This window comes from Phyllobates terribilis, unplaced genomic scaffold (assembly GCF_046119375.1).
Source record: "Phyllobates terribilis strain yellow unplaced genomic scaffold, ASM4611937v1 Scaffold_11__3_contigs__length_659146591, whole genome shotgun sequence".
NCBI classification, from domain to species: Eukaryota; Metazoa; Chordata; class Amphibia; order Anura; family Dendrobatidae; genus Phyllobates; species Phyllobates terribilis.
Genome location: NW_027362771.1, coordinates 286,016,279 through 286,029,314, shown reverse-complemented (window position 1 = coordinate 286,029,314; position 13,036 = coordinate 286,016,279).

Genomic DNA, 13,036 nt, shown 5'->3' with positions numbered 1-13,036 from the left:
AGCAAGCATTTCTGACCCCCAGGTCACTGCTGTCAACAACATGGTCAGAGGTATTCAGCCACTTTTACGGGCTCACAATAAAACGTTCAAAAACGAAAGTGAAACTTTTTCCTGTGAAATATGTTAAGGAACATCCTTTCCAGGGAAAAGACTTGTGTATAAGTTAAAATAAATGACCATAAACAAAAATACTCCTCCACACCTTCGGCTATGTTCACAAGTAGCATTTTTTATGCGTTTTTGCACTTTTGTATTGCTTTCAACTATGACAAATGCATTCACCGGGAAATGTCATTTTAACATTTTACAACCTTATCTGGCCATGTGCTGTGTGACACATGCATAAAGTGCTGAAAAGACATGGGAACAGCATGGGGAAGACCCCTGGAAGCATCTCTGACTCCCAGGTCACTGTCTAAAAGTGTGCCCATCATGAGAGATCCTTGCTGCATCAGAAGATGCAGACTTGCAACTATCCCCATGCCAGTTCTAGTCCCAGGGCAGTGTTCAATTGTACCTCCCCCATTCCTTGCAATACATGTGCAAGTATGCAGCCTGCCACCCACCCACCCCCAGGCTGCAATACCATACTGCTTGAACTTGAAATTGGGCCTTTTAAGCATGTGGAGGCGGAATCTGGCCACCACGTCATGGCTGTGTTGGCGGCCTGGAATCCATACTCAGTCCCCGGCTGGGTGTCCATACTCGGTCCCCAGCCGCTACGCGGCCGGGTGTCCACACACGGTCCCTAGCCGCCTGGGGGCAGACGGGTGTCCATAAACAGTCCCCAGCTGCCCCTATTTCTCCTTGGAACATCCCCCCACATACTTTTCTTAGCCCAGCCTGCTTTAGGCAGCTTTGGACGAGCCCACCAGAGAACCAGACTCCTCCGGTGGGCCCTGACTTCTCCATCGGTGGAGTTGAGAGTGCCAAGGTGAGGAGCATGATGATGATGACAGAAGTTAGCATCTGCTATGTTTTCTTTTAATGCAAGTGTAAGTATGCAGCCTGCCACCCACCCACCCCCACACTGCAATTCCATACTGCTAGCTTGCACTTGAAATGGGGCCTTTTAGTTTGGAGGAGGACGAAGCTGGCCACTACCTCATGGCTGCTTCGGCAGCGAGGTATCCATACTCAGTCCCCAGCCGCCCCTATTTGTACTGGTGTGCCTTATACATAAGATTAAGTGCGTATACCAAAACATTACCTGTGCCCTCCCCAGTGCATTTAGTGGGAAGGAGAGCCTATTCCGCTGTAGTGTGTGCATGCCAAACACCTGTTCATGATACATGCGAAGATGCCTCCCACCTTCCACCTGTCGTTGCAGACTTGCAACTATCCCCATTCAAGTCCTTGTCCCAGGGCAGTGTTCAATTGTACCTCTCCCATTCCTTACAATGCAAGCGCAAGTATGCAGCCTGCCACCCACCCACCCACCCCCAGGCTGCAATACCATACTGCTTGCTTGCTTGCACTTTAAATTGGGCCTTTTAGGCATGTGGAGGCGGAATCTGGTCCCCACGCCATGGCTGTGTCGGCGGCCTGGTATCCATACTCAATACCCAGCCGCCTGGTGGCCGGGTGTCCCCGCTTGCTCCCCAGCCTCCAGGGGTGACCAGGTGTCCATATTCGGTCCCCAGCCACCCCTATTTGTCCCGGTAACCTTTCCCACACTTTTCTTAGCCTGGCCTGCTTTAGGGCAGCATTGGCCGAGCCGACCGTACTATCAGACTCCTCCGGTGGGCCCTGGCTTCTCCATCAGGGGAGTTGAGAGTGCCAAGGTGAGGAGCATGATGAGTATGATAGAAGTTAGCATCTGCTTTGTTTTGTTGTAATGCAAGCGCATGTATGTAGTAGCGGCTAGGCCTGAGGTGGTCAGCGTTTTGCCGCATATCCTACCTCCTCCGGGGATTGCTGGATGTTTTCCTGCTACTATCCAAGTTCTATGACTCCCGTTAAAACAAAGATTCAGGTGATAAATGATGGATGAGGTAGTGGCAAAGGAGAAAGAGCAGGAGGAACAGGGACCATTCACATCAATATCAGGCCAGTCAACCAGATATGTCTTGTAGGATATGTTTCTGTAACAAAAGGAGCGGTTTGGCTACACAGTAATAGGGCATACAGTGAGTGCAATGCCTACCAAAAATTTCGAGGCACTCCAATGCCCCTTGGAAATGACATGGAGGTCAGAGGGCGTTAACTAAACCTTTTTTTTCCATTTATAGCAACTGGGTCTCCTGTGCACTGTTGGCCTAAGCAGTGAATGGAAGGCTTTCCAAAAATTATGAGGAACTGCAATGCCCCTTACAAGAGCCATGTGTGGCACCCCAGGGGTCTGGTCACCACAGTAATAGAGATATTACGTCGGAGAGCAAGTGTGAGGTTTCCTGGTCAGGATCCCTTAAACATGCAACATCCTCCTGCCCCAGTCCTGGGAGGGGAGGATTCTGCCCTTATAAACTGGATCTGGGGCGGGGTTGAGTGAGTCAGAGAACAGAGAACAGTCAGAGTCAGAGTGAGAGCAAGGGAAAGTAACAGCAAGGAGCTCTGTAGGAGCTAGGAGCTAAAGACCAGGGGCTGGAAGCTGAGCAGAGCTCGTCCTGGCAGAAGACAATAGGAACCGGACACAGGAGTCCGAGGCTGTGAGGACTTATATATCCAGCAGCAGAAACCAGCCGGCAGGGGATTTCAGGTCCTCTGGCCATAGAAGCCCGGAGGCTCAGTCACAAGCAAGGGATCAGCACCGCCGTCGTGGAGCGGAGGCTAACAGAAGGCCCCAAGTCACCAGCCATACGGGTGAGCACTACACGGTACACTCAGGGACGTGGGTTACTTCTACCCACTTACAGCAAGGTAGCCAGGAAGAGTGCAGACAGACGGGGAGGCCTACAACTCCACCTGGCCAGGGGAACTCTTGCTTGCTCACAGACTGACCAGGCCTCTTATGCCAGCCAGTACTCCCGGGAGGGTCTACCTTATAATCATCAGTAAAGACCCTGAACTGCACTGCAAAGACTCTGAGTCGTTCCTGCTGCACTCGTGCACCATCACCCCCATCATCCACACTCACTGCCCTGAGGCTATACTCCTCCCATGGGGAGTTATCCCATTCTCTGCTGCGCACACAACACCAGCCTCAGCGGTCTGCCTCGCAGCGGTGGTACTCCCTGACCGCAATCCACGGGTGCCGCAGACGGACAATTAACCTCAAAACCTAAGAAAGACTGCCACTGGTTTGACCAGCCTGAGCCACGGGACTGGGTCACCGCCACGGAGACTACAGACCCCAGAGACCCGGCACCGGGTATCCCACACACGTGTACACATGGCCCAGGGGGCGCGTCACATGCAGTACAGCATATTACAAACATATGTCCCATTAATGGGGAGTGGGTCTCCCATAGTATTTGCTTATGCCTTGCAAGCAAAAGCTGCCAAAAATTAGGACGGAGCAACTTGCAATGCCCCTTACAAGAGACATGCAGTACAGCATATTACAAACATAAGTCCCATTATTGGGGAGTGGGTCTCCCATAGTATTTGCTTATGCCTTGCAAGCAAAAGCTGCCAAAAATTAGGACGGAGCAACTTGCAATGCCCCTTGCAAGAGCCATGCAGTACAGCATATTACAAACATAAGTCCCATTATTGGGGAGTAGGTCTCCCATAGTATTTGCTTGTGCCTTGCAAGCAAAAGCTGCCAAAAATTTGGACGGAGGAACTTGCAATGCCCCTTACAAGAGCCATGCAGTACAGCATATTACAAACATAAGTCCCATTATTGGGGAGTGGGTCTCCCATAGTATTTGCTTATGGTTTCTAAGCAAAAGCTGCCAAAAATTAGGACAGAGCAACTTGCAATGCCCCTTACAAGAGCCATGCAGTACAGCATATTACAAACATAAGTCCCATTATTGGGGAGTGGGTGTCCCATAGTATTTGCTTATGCCTTGCAAGCAAAAGCTGCCAAAAATTAGGACGGAGCAACTTGCAATGCCCCTTACAAGAGCCATGCAGTACAGCATATTACAAACATAAGTCCCATTATTGGGGAGTGGGTCTCCCATAGTATTTGCTTATGCTTTCCAAGCAAAAGCTGCCAAAAAATTAGGACGGAGGAACTTGCAATGCCCCTTACAAGAGCCATGCAGTACAGCATATTACAAACATAAGTCCCATTATGGGGGAGTGGGTGTCCCATAGTATTTGCTTATGCCTTGCAAGCAAAAGCTGCCAAAAATAAGGATGGAGGAAATTGCAATTCTGGCACCCTGGTGGTATAGTGGTGGTGGAGGCTGAGGATAAGGAGAAGAAGATAAAACAGCCAAAACGAGGAAGCGTACACCCATGTGTGGGTGTAAAGTGGTGCATGTGAATACACCTCCCGAAATAACACAGTGGATTTGACTTTATGTTACTCTGCTGTCATTTGGTGGTGATAAGAAGTCTGGCCCAATCCAGCCCTTGTTCATTTTGATAAGGGTCAGCTTGTCAGCGTTGTCAGTTGACAGGCGAGTGCGCTTATCAGTTATAATTCCCCCAGCGGCACTAAAAACACACTCCGATAACACGCTAGCGACAGGGCAGGCCAGGACCTCCAAGGCGTACAGAGCGAGTTCATTCTAAGTGTCCAGCTTGGATACCCAATAATTAAAAGGCACAGAGGAATCACGGAGGATGCTGGTATGGTCGGCAAGGTACTCCCTCACCATCTTTTGAAACTTTCCACTCCTTGTGAGAGTACCCCGCGCCTCAGGGCCTGAAAGCTGGGCGGGTGTCAGAAAACTGTCCCAGAACATTGACAGTGTTCCCCTGCCTCTGCTGTATTGGAGTTGCATCTCTCTCGCCTGTACGCCTTGGTTGGGCAACGAACTGTGACCTCTGCCGCTAGCGTGTTCAGATGGGAATTTTTTTTAAGAGTTCTGCAGCAAGGGCCTTCTGGTACTGCCCCATTTTTGTAGACCTCTCCACCTCAGGAATAAGAGAGTGAAAGTTCTCCTTGTAGAGGTAGTCTACAAGTGTCACCAACCAGTAATGACTGTCACCCAACATTTTGACAACGCGAGGATCACGGTTAAGGCAGCATAACATAAAGTCAGCCATGTGTGAAAGACTGGTAACGGGCAAGATTTCCGTGTCCTCACCAAGATGACGACTGACCATGCTTTCCTCCTCCTCCTCCTCCTCTTCCTCCTCCCCTCTGTCCTCAGGCCACCCACGCTGAACCGACGGTATGACACTTGTACAGATACTGCCGTCTACAACGCATGATAGCAGCTCCTGTTCTTCCTCCTCCTCCTCCTCTCCCTCACTGTCCCCCAATGCATGTTGGGATGAGATGAGGCTGGGCTGTGTGTAATCGCCCGCTACAGCTTCTTGATCCATCTCATCCTACTCTGGCTGCAATGCCTCCTCTTTAATTCTCTGCAGAGAGCGTTGCAAAAGACAGACAAGTGGGATGCTGACACTAGTGATGGCGTCATCGCCACTCACCATCTTGGTGGCCTCCTCAAAGTTTGTCAGGATGGTACATATGTCAGACATCCAGGTCCACTCCTGACGTCTTATGTGTGGAGTCTGACCTGAATATCAACGGCATTGTTGCAGCTGGTATTCCACAACTGCTCTCTTCTGCTCACAAATCCTTTGCAACATGTGGAGGGTAGAGTTCCAACATGTGGGGACATCACACACCAGTCGGTGTGCCGGAAGCTGCAAATGCTGCAGCAACACAGCAAGGGCGGCGGAAGCTGTAGAAGACTTGCGAAAATGAGCTGACAGGCGCCGTACTTTCACGAGCAGATCTGGCAACTCGGGGTACGATTTAAGAAACCGCTGAACCACGAGGTTAAGCACATGAGCCAGGCATGGTACGTGTGTGATCTCACCTCGCCTCAGAGCCGCCACCAGGTTACGGCCATTGTCACACACGACCATGCCGGGATGTAGGTTCAGCGGTCTCAGCCACAGATCTGCCTGTTCTTTCACAGCTGTCCACAACTCACAAGCAGTGTGAGGTTTATCACCTAAGCTTATGAGTTTCAGCACAGCCTGTTGCTGCTTGGCGGAGTCAGTACTGCAATGCTTCCAGCTTGTAACTGATGTTGTGATATCTGAGATGGAGGCTGAACATGAGGAGGAGGAGTAGGAGGAGGATGTGCAGGAGCTGTACACTGTGGGGGCAACTCTGACTGACATAGGGCCCGCAATCCTCAGTGTGGGGAGGATGTGTTCCGTCCCAAGGTCCGACTGGTTCCCGGCTTCCACTATGTTTACCCAGTGTGCCGTCAGAGAGATGTACCGTCCCTGGCCACAAGCACTTGTCCACGTGTCCGTTGTCAGGTGGACTCTCCCAGTAACTGCGTTGTTGAGGGCACGGCAGATGCTTTGGGACACGTGCTTGTGTAGTGCGGGGATGGCACACTGGGCAAAATAGTGTCGGCTGGGGACCAAGTACCAAGGGACGGCCACCGCCATAAGATTGCAGAAGGATTCCATCTCCACCAGCCTAAAAGGCAGCATTTCCAACGCATGCAGTCGTGAAATGTGCGAATTTAGGACTGTGGCCTGTGGGGCGTTAGCTGCGAATTTCCGCTTTCATTCAAAGGTCTGGGATATAGACAATTGAATGCTGCGGTGGGACGTGGACGTGGACGTTGATGCTGTTTCTTGAGAAACTGCCATAAGAAGTGAAGACTGAGAGGAGGGGGTATCTTTACATGCAGTATGGACAGGGGATTGCCTTGCACAAACAACAGGGGGTTCTATTGCACGCACAACAGTGGAAGAAGCAGTGGTGACACCCGCTGACACTGGTCATGGACCCTGGGTTTCGCCCCACAAAGTCGGGTGCTTTGCTGCCATGTGCCTGATCATGCTGGTGGTGGTCAGGCTGGTAGTTTTGTCACCACTGCTGATGCTCTCATGGCAGGTGGAACATATGGCTTTTTTGGGGTTATCAGCAGAATCTTTAAAAAAATTCCAGACTCTGGAAGACCTACCGCTTGTACTGGCAACGTCCCTCATGTTGGTGTTACGGGGAATGGTTGCCTGCCTTCTGTCTGCGGCCACCACACTGCTTCTTCCTGCCTGTTGGGGTACTCTGCCTCCCTCCCCCTGTGTGCTGCTGGCCTCACTCTGCATGTCCTCCTTCCACGTTGGGTCGGTTACTAGATCATCCACCACCTCCTCCTCTTCCACTTGCGCACCACGATCCTCCTCCTCACTTCCTGGCAATTGTGTCTCGTCATCGTCCACCTCTTGTGACAAATTCCAACGTCGACTTCCTGTGGCCGTGGCTGTTCAAATATTTGGACATCGCAACATGGGATCTGCTCTTCCACCACTTCAAGCGTATCAGGCGAGGGGCCCAAATATGGAAATTGACCAGTGAACAGCTCTTCAGAGTGTCCAAGTGTGGGATCACTTGCTGTCTGACGACACTCGGCATGGTGGGAGGAAGGAGCATCAGGGTGAGGAGGAGTATGCGGTCGAGACTCACAGCTACAAAGAGTTGACCGTGTGGAAGACAGACCGGAGGTGGTTGTGCCCAGGTAACTGGAAGTATTATCTGCTATCCAATTAATAACCTGTTCACACTGATCAGTTCTCAATACTGGTGTTGTTCTGTGCTTCCCTAGTAATTCGGTCAAGAAGTGGGAGCGAGAAGATGTGGCTGTTGGTTGTGGCACATTTTCACCTTGGCCACGGCCCCGTCCTCTGCACGAACCATCACCAGAACGTCCACTTCCACGTCCCTTGCCACGCGCCTTGCCCATTGTAAGTGAAGTAAAATAGCTTCCACTTGCACTATCAATGGAAAAAGGATAATAAAGAGTAGATTAGAACCGTGCAAGAGGAAAACCACAGTTATTGTTTACTGGGGTATACCACACTTTTTTAAATAGAGATATTTGCGGCTGAACAGTGAGCGACACACTCAAACTGCTTTTTTTTTAGATACCAAAGGCCCAAAACTGGATAGTACAGCAATTTGACCCGCGGAACTGCGAAACCACACTGGGATGTTGGGCCTACACAAGACTATTTTCAACAGATATATTTTTGTGTCACAACAGTCAGGAGACACTACTGTTTTTCTTTACGGAAAAAACTACCAAAAGCTGAATAATAGAGATTTTTTACCGTGGGATGGCAAAACCACAGTTATTGTTTACTGGGGTATACCACGCTTTTTTAAATAGAGATATTTGCGGCTGAACAGTGAGCCACACACTCAAACTGCTTTTTTTTTAGATACCAAAGGCCCAAAACTGGATAGTACAGCGATTTGACCCGTGGAACTGCGAAACCACACTGGGATGTCGGGCCTGCACAAGACTATTTATAACAGATATATTTTTGTGTCACAACAGTCAGGAGACACTACTGTTTTTCTTTACGGAAAAAACTACCAAAGATGAATAATAGAGATTTTTTACTGTGGGATGGCAAAACCACAATTATTGTTTACTGGGGTATACCACACTTTTTTAAATAGAGATATTTGCGGCTGAACAGTGAGCGACACACTCAAACTGCTTTTTTTTAGATACCAAAGGCCCAAAACTGGATAGTACAGCGATTTGACCCATGGAACTGCGAAACCACTATGAGATGTCGGGCTTACACATGACTATTTTCAACAGATATATTTTTGTGTCACAACAGTCAGGAAACACTACTGTTTTTCTTTACGGAAAAAACTACCAAGAGCTGAATAATAGAGATTTTTTACCTTGGGATGGCAAAACCACAGTTATTGTTTACTGGGGTATACCACACTTTTTTAAATAGAGATATTTGCGGCTGAACAGTGAGCGACACACTCAAACTGCTTTTTTTTTAGATACCAAAGGCCCAAAACTGTATAGTACAGCGATTTGACCTGTGGAACTGCGAAACCACACTGGGATGTCGTGCCTACACAAGACTATTTTCAACAGATATATTTTTGTGTCACAACAGTCAGGAGACACTATTGTTTTTCTTTACGGAAAAAACTACCAAAGCTGAATAATAGAGATTTTTTACCGTGGGATGGCAAAACCACAATTATTGTTTACTGGGGTATACCACACTTTTTTAAATAGAGATATTTGCGGCTGAACAGTGAGCGACACACTCAAACTGCTTTTTTTTTAGATACCAAAGGCCCAAAACTGGATAGTACAGAGATTTGACCCGTGGAACTTCGAAACCACACTGGGATTTCAGGCCTACACAAGACTATTTTCAACAGATATATTTTTGTGTCACAACAGTCAGGAAACACTACTGTATTTCTTTACGGAAAAAACTACCAAGAGCTGAATAATAGAGATTTTTTACCTTGGGATGGCAAAACCACAGTTATTGTTTACTGGGGTATACCACACTTTTTTAAATAGAAATATTTGCGGCTGAACAGTGAGCGACACACTCAAACTGCTTTTTTTTTAGATACCAAAGGCCCAAAAATGTATAGTACAGCGATTTGACCCGTGGGACTGCGAAACTACACTGGGATGTCGGGCCTACACAAGACTATTTTCAACAGATATATTTTTGTGTCACAACAGTCAGGAGTCACTACTGTTTTTCTTTACGGAAAATATACCAAAAGCAGAATAATAGAGATTTTTTACCGTGGGATGGCAAAACCACAGTTATTGTTTACTGGGGTATACCACACTTTTTTTAAATAGAGATATTTGCGGCTGAACCGTGAGCGACACACTCAAACTGCTTTTTTTTTAGATACCAAAGGCCCAAAACTGGATAGTACAGCGATTTGACCGGTGGAACTGCGAAACCACACTGGGATGTTGGGCCTACACAAGACTATTTTCAACAGATATATTTTTGTGTCACAACAGTCAGGAGACACTACTGTTTTTCTTTACGGAAAAAACTACCAAAGCTGAATAATAGAGATTTTTTATCGTGGGATGGCAAAACCACAATTATTGTTTACTGGGGTATACCACATTGTTTGAAATAGAGATATTTGCGGCTGAACAGTGAGCGACACACTCAAACTGCTTTTTTTTTAGATACCAAAGGCCCAAAACTGGATAGTACAGTGATTTGACCCGTGGAACTGCGAAACCACACTGAGATGTCGGGCCTACACAAGACTATTTTCAACAGATATATTTTTGTGTCACAACAGTCAGGAGACACTACTGTTTTTCTTTACGGAAAATATACCAAAACCTGAATAATAGAGATTTTTTACCGTGGGATGGCAAAACCACAATTATTGTTTACTGGGGTATACCACACTTTTTTAAATAGAGGTATTTGCGGCTGAACAGTGAGCGACACACTCAAACTGCTTTTTTTTAGATACCAAAGGCCCAAAACTGGATAGTACAGCGATTTGACCCATGGAACTGCGAAACCACTATGAGATGTCGGGCTTACACATGACTATTTTCAACAGATATATTTTTGTGTCACAACAGTCAGGAAACACTACTGTTTTTCTTTACGGAAAAAACTACCAAGAGCTGAATAATAGAGATTTTTTACCTTGGGATGGCAAAACCACAGTTATTGTTTACTGGGGTATACCACACTTTTTTAAATAGAGATATTTGCGGCTGAACAGTGAGCGACACACTCAAACTGCTTTTTTTTTAGATACCAAAGGCCCAAAACTGTATAGTACAGCGATTTGACCTGTGGAACTGCGAAACCACACTGGGATGTCGTGCCTACACAAGACTATTTTCAACAGATATATTTTTGTGTCACAACAGTCAGGAAACACTACTGTATTTCTTTACGGAAAAAACTACCAAGAGCTGAATAATAGAGATTTTTTACCTTGGGATGGCAAAACCACAGTTATTGTTTACTGGGGTATACCACACTTTTTTAAATAGAAATATTTGCGGCTGAACAGTGAGCGACACACTCAAACTGCTTTTTTTTTAGATACCAAAGGCCCAAAAATGTATAGTACAGCGATTTGACCCGTGGGACTGCGAAACTACACTGGGATGTCGGGCCTACACAAGACTATTTTCAACAGATATATTTTTGTGTCACAACAGTCAGGAGTCACTACTGTTTTTCTTTACGGAAAATATACCAAAAGCAGAATAATAGAGATTTTTTACCGTGGGATGGCAAAACCACAGTTATTGTTTACTGGGGTATACCACACTTTTTTTAAATAGAGATATTTGCGGCTGAACCGTGAGCGACACACTCAAACTGTTTTTTTTTTAGATACCAAAGGCCCAAAACTGGATAGTACAGCGATTTGACCGGTGGAACTGCGAAACCACACTGGGATGTCGGGCCTACACAAGACTATTTTCAACAGATATATTTTTGTGTCACAACAGTCAGGAGACACTACTGTTTTTCTTTACGGAAAAAACTACCAAAGCTGAATAATAGAGATTTTTTATCGTGGGATGGCAAAACCACAATTATTGTTTACTGGGGTATACCACATTGTTTGAAATAGAGATATTTGCGGCTGAACAGTGAGCGACACACTCAAACTGCTTTTTTTTTAGATACCAAAGGCCCAAAACTGGATAGTACAGTGATTTGACCCGTGGAACTGCGAAACCACAGTGAGATGTCGGGCCTACACAAGACTATTTTCAACAGATATATTTTTGTGTCACAACAGTCAGGAGACACTACTGTTTTTCTTTACGGAAAATATACCAAAACCTGAATAATAGAGATTTTTTACCGTGGGATGGCAAAACCACAGTTATTGTTTACTGGGGTATACCACACTTTTTTAAATAGAGATATTTGCGGCTGAACAGTGAGCGACACACTCAAACTGCTTTTTTTTTTAGATACCAAAGGCCCAAAACTGGATAGTACAGCGATTTGACCCATGGAACTGCGAAACCACTCTGGGATGTCGGGCCTACACAAGACTATTTTCAACAGATATATTTTTGTGTCACAACAGTCAGGAGACACTACTGTTTTTCTTTATGGAAAAAACTACCAAAAGCTGAATAATAGAGATTTTTTACCGTGGGATGGCAAAACCACAGTTATTGTTTACTGGGGTATTCCACACTTTTTTAAATAGAGATATGTGTTACTGAACAGTGAGCGACACACTCAAACTGCTTTTTTTTTAGATACCAAAGGCCCAAAACTGGATAGTACAGCGATTTGACCCGTGGAACTGCGAATCCACACTGGGATGTCGTGCCTACACAAGACTATTTTCAACAGATATATTTTTGTGTCACAACAGTCAGGAGACACTACTGTTTTTCTTTACGGAAAATATACCAAAAGCTGAATAATAGAGATTTTTTCCGTGGGATGGCAAAACCACAGTTATTGTTTACTGGGGTATACCACACTTTTTTAAATAGAGATATTTGCGGCTGAACAGTGAGCGACACACTCAAACTGCTTTTGTTTTAGATACCAAAGGCCCAAAACTGGATAGTACAGCGATTTGACCCGTGGAACTTCGAAACCACACTGGGATGTCGGGCCTATACAAGACTATTTTCAACAGATATATTTTTGTGTCACAACAGTCAGGAGACACTACTGTTTTTCTTTGCGGAAAAAACTACCAAAAGCTGAATAATAGAGACTTTTTACCGTGGGATGGCAAAACCACAGTTATTGTTTACTGGGGTATACCACACTTTTTTAAATAGAGATATTTGCGGCTGAACAGTGAGCGACACACTCAAACTGCTTTTTTTTTTAGATACCAATGGCCCAAAACTGGATAGTACAGCTATTTGACCCATGGAACTGCGAAACCACACTGGGATGTCGGGCCTACACAAGACTATTTTCAACAGATATATTTTTGTGTCACAGCAGTCAGGAGACACTACTGTTTTTCTTTACGGAAAATATACCAAAACCTGAATAATAGAGATTTTTTTACCGTGGGATGGCAAAATAACAGTTATTGTTTACTGGGGTATACCGCACTTTTTTAAATAGAGATATTTGCGGCTGAACAGTGAGCGACACACTCAAACTGCTTTTTTTTTAGATACCAAAGGCCCAAAACTGGATAGTACAG